We start from the raw sequence: 16,740 nt of genomic DNA, 5'->3' as shown, positions 1-16,740 counted from the left end.
TTTTTTGTATTTCTTGTATTCTGTATTATTCTGTTTCCTTTATTATGTATTATGTTTTTGCTCGAAAATTCATCTTCGTTCACGCCTCGATCACATTTTGGAAGATCCTTAGTCTTCCATGGGGGAGTATGTTCACGCCACAATCACCGTTGGCACCTGCACGCAGTGTCCACCACCAAAGGCCCGATAAGCTTATCTGTCGGCCGACCGATCACAGCGGCGGTGACTCCGCATACGCATCCCAGTACCAGAGAAGTAGCCGCGACGACCTGTACGTGTCGTCCGTTGCCGCTTTGTTTTGCAACATCATATATACTGTGCAAAACCTCTCCGTACGTACGTCGATAAACATCTCCCGTCCCTTGTCGCAGTGCGAAAGTTTATTAAGATATACGATCATCGCTCGTCCACCAAATGCGCAAATATTATTATAGTGCGTGGACTGTTGGCCATTATTATTATCATCGGCGACAAACCATCATTACAACGTCGGTACGTAGCATTGCGTAATTGGTCCAGCTGTTCCGCCACGACATACACTGCACTACATAGCACATACTTTCAGGTCGTACTATCATTATTATTTATTATTGATTTGTTTTCGTTTTCGTATGTGAACGATATTATTGTTTAAATTATAATTGTTACCGCTCGCATATGGTCTATTTATTATTATATTTTACTTACAGTGGTCGCCTGTGACCATATTATTCCTAACATAGGTTGAGGCCTCGTTTTGTACTATTCAATTTTATTTTTAGTAATATTATTCTTAATTATTTGTCATACGCTATTCTTTGTTATTATCATCCATACTCTAGTCCTACACCGTTAGTAATCTCCTAGCAATAATTTGTTGAGCGTACCAGCCGAAACAAACGGTATTCCCAATTTCTCCAACAATTTCATTTGTATATTTTTTAGGAAATATCATTTTGTCAAATTTCAAAATTTTAAAGTATTAAAAGTTAAAAGTCTTTAAAATATTCAAAATTCAAAAACAGAATTTGATAACTGATAACAAATAATTAATAACGAAGTTGATATCTCATTGGGATTAGAGCCAATCGTAGAACAGTATTTTCATAGGGTTCTCTAACAATGTACACTTTGCTTATATTCCTCCGGGCGCAACGGCGTAAAGCAAGGGCCCGGTGAAAAACCACGTGGAAACCCAAATTCGGCCGATTGCGAATCACGAGGGATTGGCGATCAGGGACGGGCTTATAACCACACGACAAACGTAATCGGTATAACGCCCGAGCGCAGTCGATGAATATTCACCTGTACGGTAAGGTACGTCAAGTGGATCCGCAAATACACGACGGTGAATGAGATTGTAGGGTTTGATGTTACCTAACAACAGTAACGGGCTGGCACGTTGACACGAACGTGGAGGTTGAAACGGCCGAGCACGAACAAAAACACCAAAACGAACGAGCACGCGCGTATGCGAAAGCAAGCGTGGTCGACAGACGGATCCGGACGCTAGAACACTAACTAACAAACGGCACGGCTGCGAAAAACGTCAACAATAATCGACCGGCCGAGCACTCACTTGCGGACAGAACTGGTTGACGGCGGTAGGCCGTGGCTGGAAAACGCGCCACAAGCACGATCACGGGTGGGGGAGGGGAACGGGATTCAACTTCGTGAATGTCCGGCACCCGACGCGTTGTACAGCGGAGCAACGGTGATGTTTCCCAAACACATACTAAAATGGTTCTTCTCAACGCTACCAACAAAACAATATACAACCTGACCGATCACTCAATATTTGCCAACATATCATTTCAACATTAGAGTAAAAGAACACGGACTTCTATGTGAACAGTTTTTTATAACACCAAGGTTCAATTACATTATCCATTAAAATTTCAGTTTAAGAAAAATGAGGCCAAATATTCACCCCATGTACAATAAAAGTGTCATACCAATTTATCCGAAACTTTAAAATTCATTATCAAGTTCTCTTCGGACTAAAAAAAAACAAAGAAGCACAGGATATATCACTTTTAATCGAACTCTTTATAAAATTAACATCTAATATCAAAACTCAGAATCTTCAGAAACAATCGACAAAGCAGCACCAAATACCAATACTAACACTGTGAACTAGTCAGCTTTCTTATCGGTTTCGCAGACTTACTTTCATCATACTTTACAAGAGCAGCAGTTGATTAGCAATTCAAAATCTACTCGTTACCACATTTACAATCTATAAGGGGGTCTGTAATTGCCAAATAAGTTCAACTTGGTTAGTTTAAAGCTTTTTATTTGATAGAAATTAATTTTATCTTTAATTTAATATCATTAAATGGTCTTAAATTATTAGGGATAGTTTTCAAGATTGTTACTCATTACTCATTAGCATAGAATAATGTATGATACTGAAGAATTTGATATTTTTAAATAGCTTATCTTTTGGTTCTAAGTCCACGGGGAATACTAAAAACTAGGTTGATTTAAAAGTCCATATCTATATTATTTTATAAAATAGTTTAGTGTAGGTGTAGACGGTATAGGTAGTAATTAATTTTGTTATATACATTTATTATCATGATTATGTACTATTGATAATTAAATTTATAATCAATATATTAGGTACAACAATAATATTGCGATAATATTTGACATTACACATAATACTATATGATCTTATTATGGTTATTATTAATATATTATACTTATTTATTATACTTATTTTCCAGTTGATGGTATGAAACATTTTTTGAATCTTTTATTTCATAATTTTGTAACTAATTTTTGTTTGAAAATTCTTTAGTGTATCTGCATAAGCATATTATATTTACAACACATAATGTGATAAGATCATAAAATCTATTTTTTATTTCGATTAAAAACAATTACATTTCAAAATTTGGTCTACTTGAATCTTATATATGTTTGATACTCCAATTTTGATGTTTATAATTTATATGTTATCAAACAAATTTTGGATAGTTACTGACGTTACTGTGCATACAAGTAGGTACCTACAATTTACAATGAATGTCATGGTACATTAAAAAAAAAAAAAAAACTGTAAGCCATTAATAATTAAGTTTTAATATTGGCCTTAAGCCATTGTAATTTTAGATAAATACATTATTTTATAGCAGAACATTATTACCAGGGCCGAATTTAGGAATGTGGGGGCCCTGAGACCACCCTTAGAAGTAGATTTTTTTTTTCGATTACATAATATATTTAATAATCAAAATTCCAGATGACCAGAATTTTGGTTATAAAAAAACAATAATTCGTTGTGATGAAACAATAAAGACAGTAAATAAGTAAATTACATTTATTAGATTATAATATGTACTATCAATAATTGTCATAATATATATTATAAAGAACTTAAATAATAATTGTTATCATAATAATATATCCATTAAATAACTTTGCGAGATTTTTTCGCTGTACATTTTTCAACAACTCGTGAAAAATCCAATGATCTTAGTTAGTCCCTTTCGATGTTTAACAGTGTAAGGTCTGATAGCCGACTTTGTGTCATCGAAGTTCGTATTCGGTTTTTTATTAACTTCATTTTTGAATATGATCGTTCTCCGCATTGAAACTACATTGAACTTACCTGAATAAATATGACGATCGAAATATAGTGTATGATCGAAGAGTGAAGACTGAATGTACACATCTATGCATCTATCGTCTACGGTTTTCCGCATGAATATGATAAATTACATATTTTTCTACGTTATAAATTTATCAAATGACTTTATTTAGAAGTTATTCGGTACGTATTCATCTACAATAGTGGTCGGGTGGCTTTTTATACAAGTTATAATATGTGTTTGTTTATAACTAACTATTTATTAAAATGTCTACAAGTCTACAAGATAATAACATACTAACATAATAATCGATTTTAAATTCACATTTGTAAGCTAGCTAATCCTTTTATCAATTTATTAGTTATTAAATATTATAATAATAACATTTATTTTTAAATTTATGAAATGTTAATGATTGAACATCTTTATTCAAGTTGTGATTTAAATCCATTTTGCAAATGTTATATTGTGTTTTATATTTGGATGCTAAAAACTACATTAAGTGGAGAACCGGGGCCTCCTACTTCCCTATAAAATCCGGCCCTGAATAATATACATAATTTTATAATTAATAACTTTAAATTGATAATCCTATAAAAAAAAAATTTAAAAAAACTACCTTCAATATTTTTACCACTGATATAAATATTATGGTTACACAAAGAGCACTAATATGACTGCTCTGGATGTTCTTAAAAGAATTAAAAGAAAGTCGTTTCTCACTAACGCTTCTATAATGTATATTTAATGAACAACATCAATGTTTAAAAATTCCTTGCTCTTTTAAGATTCCACATAAAAATGATCATATTTTAAAATAAATTAATGACTTATATTTATTTATTTGTTAATTATTGTGTAATTATTATTATTAATATGGTGACATGGTATAAGAGTTCAGCTATAATAATGGCTGTATAGAGGGCGCTTGTATATGTCATTTTTTGTCAGATTTGATGAGAATTTTCGGCGCCTGTTCGCCACTCGGCGCTGTTATCCAATTAAATAGGCCATTGTGCAACCATAGTATCTATATCCGTGATTTTTTTTTTATTCTAGGTTATGCCCGTACGTAATCAGTTTATATAACTTTTATAGGACTATATGTTACAACCGTATTGCTGTGTGTTAAGAGCAAAGAAGCACAGAATATATCATTTTTAATCGAACTCTTTATAAAATTAACATCTAATGTCAAAACTCGGAATCTTCAGAAACAATAGACATAGCAGCACTGCAGCACCAGTACTAGCACTGTGAAATATTCAGCTTTCCTATTGGTTTCGCAGACTTTATTTTCATACTATTCAAGAGCAGTATGATTCAAAATCATTTCGTAACCACATTTGCAATCTATATAGAAGGGGGTCTGCATTTGCCAAAAAGTTCAACTTGATTAGCTTAAAGCTTTTTATTTGATAGAAATTAATTTTATATTTAAATTAATGTCATTGATGGTCTTGAATTATTAGGGACAGCTTTCAAGATTGTCATTAATTAGCATAGAATAATGTATGATACTGAAGAATTTGGTATTTTTAATAACTTACTATTATACGAACTCCTACTCAAACCGATCTGGACATACGGTATCCAATTCTGGGGTTCAGCCAAAAAATCCAACTTAAACAAAATCCAAGTCTTCCAATCAAAATAACTCCGCCAAATAACCAAAGCCCTCTATATGTATCTAACGATACCCTATATAGGAGATCTAGCCATTACAACAGTCCAAAACGTCGTAAAAACTTTCTACAAACGCACATACTCCAAGTTCCACTGCAGCCATCGTAATCACATGATTTCCGAGCTATCCACCAACGCTATTCCTGGTGACCCCAGAAGGCGTCTTAAACGTACATGGTGTCGTGGCCTACTCATCTAAAATTGTATATAGCTCTACCTTCAATTAATCTTGTATACTTTATCTTACTTAAAATCCTAGCCTAACATCCTAACCTTAAGTGCCTCCAATGGGCGGCTTCTTATCTCCTGATACTCAAGCCATGTCACCTCCATCACATACGCTTATTGTAAAATAATATTTATAGAGTATGTATATAATGTTATATATGATAAAAAAAAAAAATTTCGATGAGTTAAAATTGTAAGTATTCAAATAAAATTTAAAGGAGTTTAGGAACGAATAAATCTCATGTTAATCATATCAATGAATTCATATCACTTTTTTGGAAGTTTTATCACATCATCAGGTCTATCGGTATGATTGCAGATAAAGGATTGATACATTTTGGTTGAGTTAATTGTCCGTTTGCGATTCATTCATCCCTCTAATAATCCTAGCCCGCAAATCGTACTTGATTTAGGGAATTGGTCTGCAACTCACCAGCTCTAATATTCAAAATATTTTAATTAATTAATATTTTGATCAAAATCAACTAAAGCTATTAAACTGAATGTTTCGAAAAAACTTGTATATTTTTATTACTCTGTATCTGAGATTTTACGGTAGGACTATTAAAAATATCATATAACATAACTAATTTTTTTTATTAGCTGCTATATTGTTTGGTACGTATACATTATATTAAATTAAATTAAACGTAAAATTCATTTATAACCATTGAATTTTATTTTTTAATTTAAAAGCTATACAATTTATTGAACATCATTATTAATTAAACCTTACAAGTTACAATTTAATTAAAAATTTAAATTAATCAATTGTTCAATATGTTGATTAGTTGATTCATGTAAACAATCAACATTCAAGCAGTAATATTTAAATTATACAATTGTAAACTGAATATAACACACAAATTTATAAAAATATGTATTTTATTTATATTATATAATTCCAACATGAACACTCCGAAAAATCCATGTAAAATAAACGCTATGTATAAAAAAATAATTGCTCAAAAGGTTATAATATAATTAAAAGTTAAGTTTGTGAACTTAAGATCTTATTTATGTCAAAACGGACTGCTAAATAATTTAACTTTACTTGTTGATTTTAAAACATTACACTGCCAATGTTTCAATTTTAGTAAACTATATTATTATTTATTCATTGTAATATATGTCGCAGTATTTTAAATTTTTCAACTTAGTCAACTACCTATGTTCAATTATTAAGCTGATTATTTAAACGTAAATTCTATTTATTGTTCAAAGACAACTATAATAATATAATATGATACCATACTTTTTAGAACCATATTTTTTACACGGAGTCTTTTTGTTGAGATATCACCCATTTTTTGTTGATACGATATTTTTGGGGGAACATAATATTGATTTCACGATGATGTTTTTTTTTTAAATTATTATATAAATTATGATTTTAAATGATTGTCATTAGAATATTATTAGGTATCTAATAAAATGTTGCAACCATGCTAAGATAATTTCTAGTTAAATCAGCTTAATTTCATTATTTAACTACAAATTAGTTATGTTTTAGCAACAGTTGATGCATGTTGAATTATCTATGTAGTTCATTTAAGGTGCCTATTTCTTAAAATATTTAGTGCGACTATCCATGGTCGTTAAATATGATTTAGAATTATTTCCTGTTTGATACAATTTATCATGGCTATAATTTGAAGGTTTAGCCCTTCTTATGATATTTTACTTAATTTTAACACTCACTATATATATTTTTTAACTAAAAAAAGCATTATACATATTGTAATAAGAATAATAATATAGTATTTTATAAGCAATATTATTAATATTTAAAACAATGATAATTACTATAAAATATAATAATATTAATATTATATGCAGGTGGGTTTTCATCAGATTTTCGTTTTAACGTTTTATAAATTCCAATCAGTTTTTGCCCTGGTATTCAAACACATCGTCCTGAGAATAATAAAATATATTTTAGGATAACCAAACTACTATGGAAATTTTCTATTTTAGATTCTGAACGGAGTGATGAGTGTATTGATTTTACAATGATGTGTGTGTTTTTTTTTGTGTGTCTGTGTACAGCATAACTAGTCGAAATAATGCTTCAATTTCAAACTTTGGGGGTGGTTTCTGATGTAAATGTGAATACCCTTGGTGCATTATAGAGGTTATAAGTAATCATTCTCCAACAGTTTTCAAAAAACAAAAAAAAAATGGCAGAAAAACGGGAATTTTTACGCAAAACCAGTTTTCAAAATAGAATATATGACAATATTTAATTATAATATATCCTAGACTGACAAATCATCTCCGTTCAGAATCGTTTTTAAAATACAATGATACCTATCATTGCATTCAAATTTAACCTACCCTAGTCAGAGGGCCACCCCATCCTCTTATGTACAGCAAAGTGACATCCACTTACCCGCTTTTTTTATGATTTATAAGTATTAATTTTTTTTTAATATTTATAGGTATTTCTGTACCTATAGTAGTATATTATTGGAAGTGTTTAATTTTCTAAAAAATTTTGTCGGTCAAATTTTAAAATAAATTTGATTCTTTACTTTTGACTTATGAGTAACGATCATCATGAGTTTAGAAAATTCTTTAATCATCTTGGCATACATACCTAACTATTGAGGCATCTATTCCAAAAAACCAGTATAGTCGAACTTCTGTAAAATGATAAATTGGTTTTCACCGTACATCGTCATTGAGTAGGTCAATGAAATATATGTGTTAAAATATCTATAACACATTAACACTTAAATGCATAAATCACTATTTACCACGAATGAAAAGTTATTCTAAGTATAGACGAACTCTTAACTTATAGCGAAATTTCATAATATAACATTTTCTAGATTGATATTTAAAAATACATTATGAGTTAACTCTAACTATAAAATAATTTGTAAACTGATGTGATTTTACGAATTTCATCAATATTGTAATTTTAAATAAACTCCTAAATAAAATACGAAATACGATAAAATGTACAACTCTAATATTTTTTCTATCGATATGGACTATCACTATGATTTTAAATACCCTAAATAGAACTTTGAGAATCAAAATACAATTAAAATTATAGTTAGTATGTTATAATATACCTAACGTCTATAAATTGTTAAATATTTAATTTTTTCTGTAATTTTATATTAACGTTTCTAAAGTGCCAAATAGATTCCATTAAATACTATTGATTCTATATAAATTCTTTTAAAATTGACGATAGAATATTTTTTACTGGTATTTACTAAAGTTGACTGAAAAATAAGCTTATTGTTAAATGAGTATTTTTGTTTTTCTCTAATTTTTTCACTTCTCTTTGGGTTTCAATGGAAAAAGTACTAAAGTCAACTAAATCAGTTATCAAATTGTGATATGTCATATTGTCATTAATACCTACTGAAGTAACTCACTATAACTTCCAGCAGCCTTGTCGTGGATAACACGAGGAAAAAAAGATTTGGTGGATTAAAAAATGTCGTTTAAATCATGTTAGTGATGTAGTTAAATTATGGATATTCCCAGAAAAATTATAAATATTTGATTCCATCAACATAAAAAAACGATCAAATGCTTAATTTTTTGATAAAATTCAGAAACACAAATTCAAATTTTTTATTTATACATCCTTTTTAAAAATGTATAGGCGGGAACAGCGGTAATATACCGAGATAAACTTTGTAAATTACGAATAGATGTAAAGATTCAATTAAAATGTGTCACCTGATGAATAAAAAATTAATTGTTGATAATATTGAATGTTTAACATAATAAGCTTCAGAGTTATATTATGCAGAATGTAAATTAATCAAAATGTATTGAAAACTATATCACAATGAAGTTCATTTTTTCAGCAATAACAATGGATTACTATAATAAATTATTTGAATACAAAAATCAGTCACAAATGCCAGAGGAACCGGTAACTCTATTCTGTAAGGAACAATTCCAATTCGACGATCGTTATTTCCTTTTTATACTTGAGGAAATTAAATATCATAAAAAAACCAATCTGCGAGTTGATATCATTCGTCCTCAGGTACAATGTTTTGTAAATGAATGTTTTAATTAGTCCATTAATCATAAAGATAACTTAAGTAATATTTGAAGTCATACGTTGTATAGTAAAATATCTTTTGGTATTTGATTACATACAAATATTTGGGTGGTACCCATTTCCATCGAAAGTCTACCTTTTCCTTTTCCGCAAATAACCGTTTCCACCAAAAGTGTATACATTGCTCTTTTCCACCAAATACCAATACCCGTTTTCTCCAAATGTAAGATAATGTAAGACAGACATGCCAAGCATGCGGTCCTCAGATCAATTTTTTGTGGCCCGCGGCTACCAAAATAAATGAACAAAATCATAATATAATAATAAAAATAATAAAATTCAGTGTCACAACAGTATCTTCTCTTTAAGAATCAAAGATTCTTAAATAATAGGTTAATGGTATACATTATTATACTGTCTTATCTTCTTATACAATATGGTATAATAGTATTTTTGTAATAATTAGTAATGTATTGTATATAGTAAAATGGGGGGGGGGGAGAATTATATATTATAATTATAGTATATTAATTTAGCTATTTATAGTTGATATTTTTTATTAAATTGTAAGATATATAGTTTTCACAAAATCGTACCTGAAATTTAAAACAATATTTTGTTTTAATAAAGACATTTAGTAGTTATATTATTGTATTAAACCCTATATAGATTAAAAAAATATGTTAGGTATCTTCCAATTTTTCGATTTTTGCAGCCCGTTGTTATTCGCTTATTTTTCTATTGGCGGTTTGTTACTGTGTGGTCTTTTGGATTATTTGATGTATTAGTACTTTTTAATTTTAAACACACGTCTGTCTGAACTTCTGTTATTAAAACAGTTAGCCATAATTGGAGGACTTTCTTTATAAAAGACCGAGTAATTTTTCAAATTTACTACTAATCATAATCTATCTGTTTTGTTATTTACGTGGACGTGTGGTCATATCTCATTTGGTGGAAACGGGTATTGTTGCAACAGGGATAGGTTGACTTTGGGTGGAAACGTGTTACGTCCAAATATTTGAATCTGTATATTTTAAACACTGTACGACACCGTATTTACCTGCATATAAAAATACACCATTTAGGAATAAATGCATACCGATATTTTTTGAATGATCAATTTTGATTAACAAACGATATCGATCTATTGATATTATTTATAAAACTAAAAATAGTACTAATTAACGAATTTAAGGACTGTTTTTTTTTTTTTATTGGAATTGTAGACATTAAAAATGTTTTTATATTATATGACCAAACTACAAATTATCATAAAATAACTCTATTGATTAACCCTCAAAACTTTAATGAATATAAATTTTAAACTAGGTATAATTAAATTATATAGAATAACAATATATTTTCGATAAATATTCAAATCAATAATGACAAAAATGTTAAATACTTAGCTAGGTTAAGCTACGATTATTAGAATATTAATTTTCAATAATTGTATTCATTAAACGTAGTTATTCAAATTAAAGAAAAATAAATAAAAAATTACGTTTAAAATTTATAATATTATATAATTATAATCCTCAATACATTTTTATTCATTCACACAAGTAGGTTTAGGTAAATCATTAAATGCCACCCTATTATGGATTCTAATTGTTATATACGTCCGTCAAGTTGGCACCGGCACTTTCTCCAAACAACTCAAAATTGGTATCAACATTTTGCTACGAATTTGCTACATTTTGCTACGCTATTTTTAGAATTTGCTACTATTTGGTTTTTCCGGAAATCCGGAAACAAACATGCCGGTGCTATCTTGACGTAGCACCGGCACTTTCTCCAAACAAATCAAAATTGGTATCCACATTTTGCTACGAATTTGCTACATTTTGCTACGCTGTTTTTGGAATTTTCTACCTCCTGGTTTTCCCGGAATCCCGGAAAATAGAAAATTTCCCAGCACCGGCACTCTGACCAAATATCATGATATAATAGGTATTAACATTTTTTATTTTCATAGATTATTGTTCCATTCATGTGCTATAATGCGTTTCACAACTAATGAGATATATAAAATTCAGAACTTTCTTCTGCGTTGGAAGTATAGAATCTTGAAATACTTTTAGCGCCAGCACTTATTATACATTTTTAAAGCCTATAGCATGGGGTATGAATAACAAAAAATTAAATTAAATTTAAATAGATGTTACCAACATTTTAAATTTCCAAATTAAACATATTCCAGTCAATATATGTTTAAACCTATTTTCAACATGTTAATATTATAGTACTGGACAATCGTTGTCTAAGTATAGTATATATTATAAATAAATGAACTGTAGAAATTCATTTTAGTTTTACCATTTATTTGACTCAATAAAGAATATAGTAATAATAATAAGTAACCGGATTGTTTAGTAAATAATTAATAACAATCAAAAGGGGATAATAATATTAATAATAAAACAAATAAACAGCTTGGTTGGCATATAACTAACAATTAAAAAGTGAAAATTAATTAAATAGACGCATTATAGCACATGAATGGGACAATAACCTATGAAAATAAAAAATGTTAATACCTATTATATCATGGTATTTGGTCAAAGTGCCGGTGCTGGGAAATTTTCTATTTTCCGGGATTCCGGAAAAACCAAATTGTAGCAAATTCTAAAAATAGCGTAGCAAAATGTGGATACCAATTTTGAGTTGTTTGAAGAACGTGCCAGTGCTGGGAAATTTTCTGTTTTCCGGGATTCCGGGAAAACCAGGAGGTAGCAAATTCCAAAAACAGCGTAGCAAAATGTAGCAAATTCGTAGCAAAATGTGGATACCAATTTTGATTTGTTTAGAGAAAGTGCCGGTGCTACGTCAAGATAGCACCGGCATGTTTGTTTCCGGATTTCCGGAAAAACCAAATAGTAGCAAAGTCTAAAAATAGCGTAGCAAAATGTAGCAAATTCGTAGCAAAATGTTGATACCAATTTTGAGTTGTTTGGAGAAAGTGCCGGTGCCAACTTGACGGACGTTTGTTATATGGATATATTCTTCTCTTTAGCTCTATAATTCAAGGAGTACATTTTGAAATACGGGTAACATTCGATGCCACTTCCGCAAATATTTGAAAAACAATACTTTAATTTCTTTGATGCATTTGATGGTTATTTACAGGAATAAAAGTCGAATAAGTTATGTTTAAAACAGTTATATAAGACAAATTCCATAACACTATGAAGTGAAAGTAATATTAAGCCTGTAAGGTTAGAACTCAAAGATTTGAGGAGGTGATGATAATATATAGGGCTTTGAGAAGTGGCGGTCGAGTCGAGTTTGAGTATTCAGAAAGTAGTGGAAATCTCACGTGGCCTTGAGATATTCGTAACTAAATGTACTCTATACGATAACCCGTTATATGACCTGTTATTTTTCTTATGTAAAAAGTGTGAATCCTAAAACCGTTTTTGAATGTCTACCAAGTCAGTGAATATCGATTTACGTTGAACTTAGTCATATCGCGATTATAATATATTCTATACCAGATACTAGGTAGGTACGACAATGAGCGATTATAAGTGAAACTTGAAATCGATATGGTCTCAATAAATAGTAAGAATGAAACTAACGGGTTAGGTCTAACGGAAATTTTTTCATTGGCTTACGGTTATTTATCATGCTTGAAATATAATATCAACCTTGTTTCATTTTAGTAAGGCAATGGATTAACGTTTCAATATTTTGTTTAATTATCTATGAAAAATATAAATTACACAGTACAATAATATATTATTAACTCGGAGGCATTCAAATTTATTATCTCGTAGCTTCTTTGAGTGTTCTCACAGTGTTTTAATGGCTTCCAAATTATGAAACAGTTGAAACTATAGGAGATGATCAATATAACTTATATTATACAAGTTAAAATAACATGGAATTTAATACTAGAAATAAAACTTTGAATAGTCGCGTGATGTATTTCGTTGTCTTTTCCATAATCAATAAAATTATTATAAATATTTATATGAATGGATACATGAGCAACATTCATGTTTGTTTCCGGTGTTTTTAAGTAGCTTCCTTCACCAACTCTCCCGATTCCTCTGGAAGCCGTGACGCACAGTTTGAATACCTCTGTATTTGCTTGATTCTAAATATATGGTTAGGTTTTTGTTCTCTCAACATGGATGTATTAAAACATTTAAGCTAATCTTTTTGTTTTCTATTTTACAGACTCATAAAAAGATTGAATTGTAATGATATAGGTATCAAAAAACTTATGGTGGATTTTTTTCTTATTCAATGTTTAACAAAACTAACATACACTTATGATGGAGAAAAATAAAAACTTATTTTATTTAATACTTCTTTTTAATCTATTATATTATCACTATGTCCTTGTCAAAAACTCCATTAATTGAAATAATTATCCCTTGCACATTACAATAAATATTTATTTCATTTTTATTTCATTTGCACAACTACACATTGTAACATTTTCCTTTATATTATATCATTATTTATGTTATTATTATTTTTTTTTTTTAATAGATTTCTTTCTGTATAGAATATTGCTTGAATATATTGATAAGTATGCTGTGTCAATAAGTGTCATATTATGGTAAATTATATATCACAGCTCGTTTTAAATTAATAAAGTTGATATATCAAAAAATTAAATATTTCATTACATTTGTGGCGTTTAAGTAATAACATTCGCTCACAATTATATTTAATTAGAGAACGCTATTGTAACGATTTACAGATTACTGACTCATCATTTATGTCGCGCTCGCCGATTTAGCTTAGGTTAACAGAACACAGGAACGTAGAGTACGAGCATATATGAATACAGGGTGATTTTTTTATCGTGAACCAATTAATATCTCGGGAAGTATAAGGAATTTTAAAATACAAAATTACAAACCGACAGTAAAAACCAGAAGTCAAAACGAAATTTTATCTTAATTTAACAATACCCATAACGGTCATAATCGATATTAATAAGATAGATAAACAATACTAGAAAAAAAAGTGTCCTATCACCACTCTCACCGGAACACCGATTATCAGTGAACCTCAAGCCAGTTAGTAGCAGCCACGGACTAAGATAGTATGGACTGGAAACGAACTGCTGGCGGGTGACGGGGAGCAGGGCCGCTTATGGAATGGATTGGAATGGCTTGTGTGGGGGGAAATGGGGCAAGTGCGAATGTAGCGCTATCACGGACTAGAATGGAACTATTAGTTATTACCATTATTATTTAATATTTATAATTTATGTAATACATTTTTGATGTCGTAAAATTGTTTCGAGGGAAAATAGATTCTGGATTTTTAAAACGTAGGGTAGTTGTACACATTCATAACAAAAATACGCGATTTATTTATTAACCAAAAAATATTACACTACCTACTTTAAATTTTAATTATAAAAATACAGACGAAACAGTAAGCATTTTTTTCACTATCTAAGTCTCCATTTCAAAATTTTGTTTCTGATGGTATTCTCTAATTTGATTAATATTTTAATCTATGTATTAACAAGTTTTGAATTCTTCTTTTTTTTTGCATTATTTTTTTTTTTGATCATTGTTTAAAACTTTTGTATATTGACACATCCTCATCTTTACATAATATGATATTATAAAAGTCAGTACTTCAATTTTATGCATACTAAATGGAAAAGTGTTGATAAGTTTCAATTTTTTGTTAAAAAAATCATCAACTGTCTGTTGGAAAACATCAAAATCATTGCAAAATTTTTGAAATGATTCCTCTACGTTTGTCAACAAATTGAATAAAAATGTGCTTGGATGAATTAAGCCTCCTCTAGTTTTAATATTTGTGAGAATTGCTTCAGCCATATCACAAAATGATGTTTTACCTAAAATAATAATTTTTAGTTAAGGAATTAAATAATCTTATAATTTCTTTGCATTACCTTGTACTGCAATTTGACAATTGTTACACTTAGTGTGTTTATTAATATATCTTGTGACATACCCACAGATGTAATATAACACACACGGAATAGATCCTTTTTTCAATTTGAACAATGTTCTTTTATGATATCCCTTTAAAAAAAAAAAACTTAAAGTACTGGTATTCTATTAACTATTAAGTATTTGAATCATGTATAAAAATTAAAACTATATAAATTATTTCCCTCTATTTTATTAAAAACAAGATAGATATTGGGTATATTATCCACTATATCACTCACTAGTTTCATGCTTATATATTATTATTTACCTCCAGCATAATTACATCAGATGGTGTTTGTGAATAGTTAGTAATAACGTCATCAGGTGCAAAGTGTTTAGAACAAATGTAGTCCAATTGTTTTAATTGGTTGTTTACTGTATTATGTACTGCTGATTCCCAAGCTACTTTGTTACTTTCGTATACTTTGAACAGAGCAACATTTGTCTGATCTTCACGACTTTCACATTCATTAATTGAACATTTACGTACACTATGTCTTGGTGCCATTTTGCAGTTTTCAAAGTAGGAACAGAAAAATTAAATTTGATGTAACTAAGTAACAAGTTATAAAACCACGTACTTAGATAGTACTATGTACGTGACTAAAACAGTAAAACCAAGTCAAATTTGATGAATAATAAGCAGTAAACACTTAAATAAATAACAATTACAATAATATACATTGGAGGAAAAATTCAAAAAAGTAGAAATTTATAGTTCTTATATATAAACATAGATAGAGCGCGAATCGTACTTGCCCCATTTTACCCCGCACAAGCCTACTCATAACCATAAGCGGACCCATGATTATGCGTTCGTTTCCAGTCCATACTGGAAAGTTTAGGTTAGGTTAGTCCGTGGTAGCAGCCAGGCGCGTATACAAGGGGGGGTTTTAGGGGTTCAAACCCCCCCCCCCCCGAAATTTTAGGAAAAAAGTTTTATTATTTATTAATTTTTAGTTTAGTTTTATTTAATTACTCGCATTTCCATCGTAATATGACTCGTAGTGCTCGATCACTATCTATATTATAATCGTCAATCACACCACTACATGACCACATAAAAATAAATATAGATTTCATATGAAACCCCCGGTGCAAGCCGATATCATTTTTATTACATTAGCAACAATGAACGAAGTTTGACGAAAGTGCCGATGCGATAACGATATATACTAATATAATAATATAATATCTGAAATGTCTTTTGTCAATTTAGTATATGTCTGAGTGTCTGACAATCGTCTTGTCGTCTTTAACCTTTTAA

At 29.6% G+C, this 16,740-nt stretch overlaps 1 long non-coding RNA gene across 2 annotated transcripts; it reads left to right on the top strand.

The window, feature by feature from the left end:
* The first annotated feature begins 5,954 nt into the window (after positions 1 to 5,954).
* On the top strand, positions 5,955 to 13,848 carry LOC149055529 (uncharacterized). 2 transcript variants are annotated; one of them, XR_016191678.1, is made up of 3 exons: positions 5,955 to 6,110; positions 9,329 to 9,513; positions 13,720 to 13,848. It is a non-coding gene; the product is annotated as an uncharacterized LOC149055529 (long non-coding RNA). The 2 variants fall into 2 exon arrangements; XR_016191677.1 differs by lacking the exon at positions 5,955 to 6,110 and having other exon boundaries at positions 6,993 to 9,513.
* Positions 13,849 to 16,740: the final 2,892 nt, after the last annotated feature.

Source organism: Diuraphis noxia, unplaced genomic scaffold (assembly GCF_037042655.1).
Source record: "Diuraphis noxia isolate RWA-SAM2 unplaced genomic scaffold, SU_Dnox_SAM2 contig0004, whole genome shotgun sequence".
Lineage (NCBI taxonomy): Eukaryota > Metazoa > Arthropoda > Insecta > Hemiptera > Aphididae > Diuraphis > Diuraphis noxia.
This window is presented reverse-complemented; position numbering and strand designations above follow the sequence as displayed.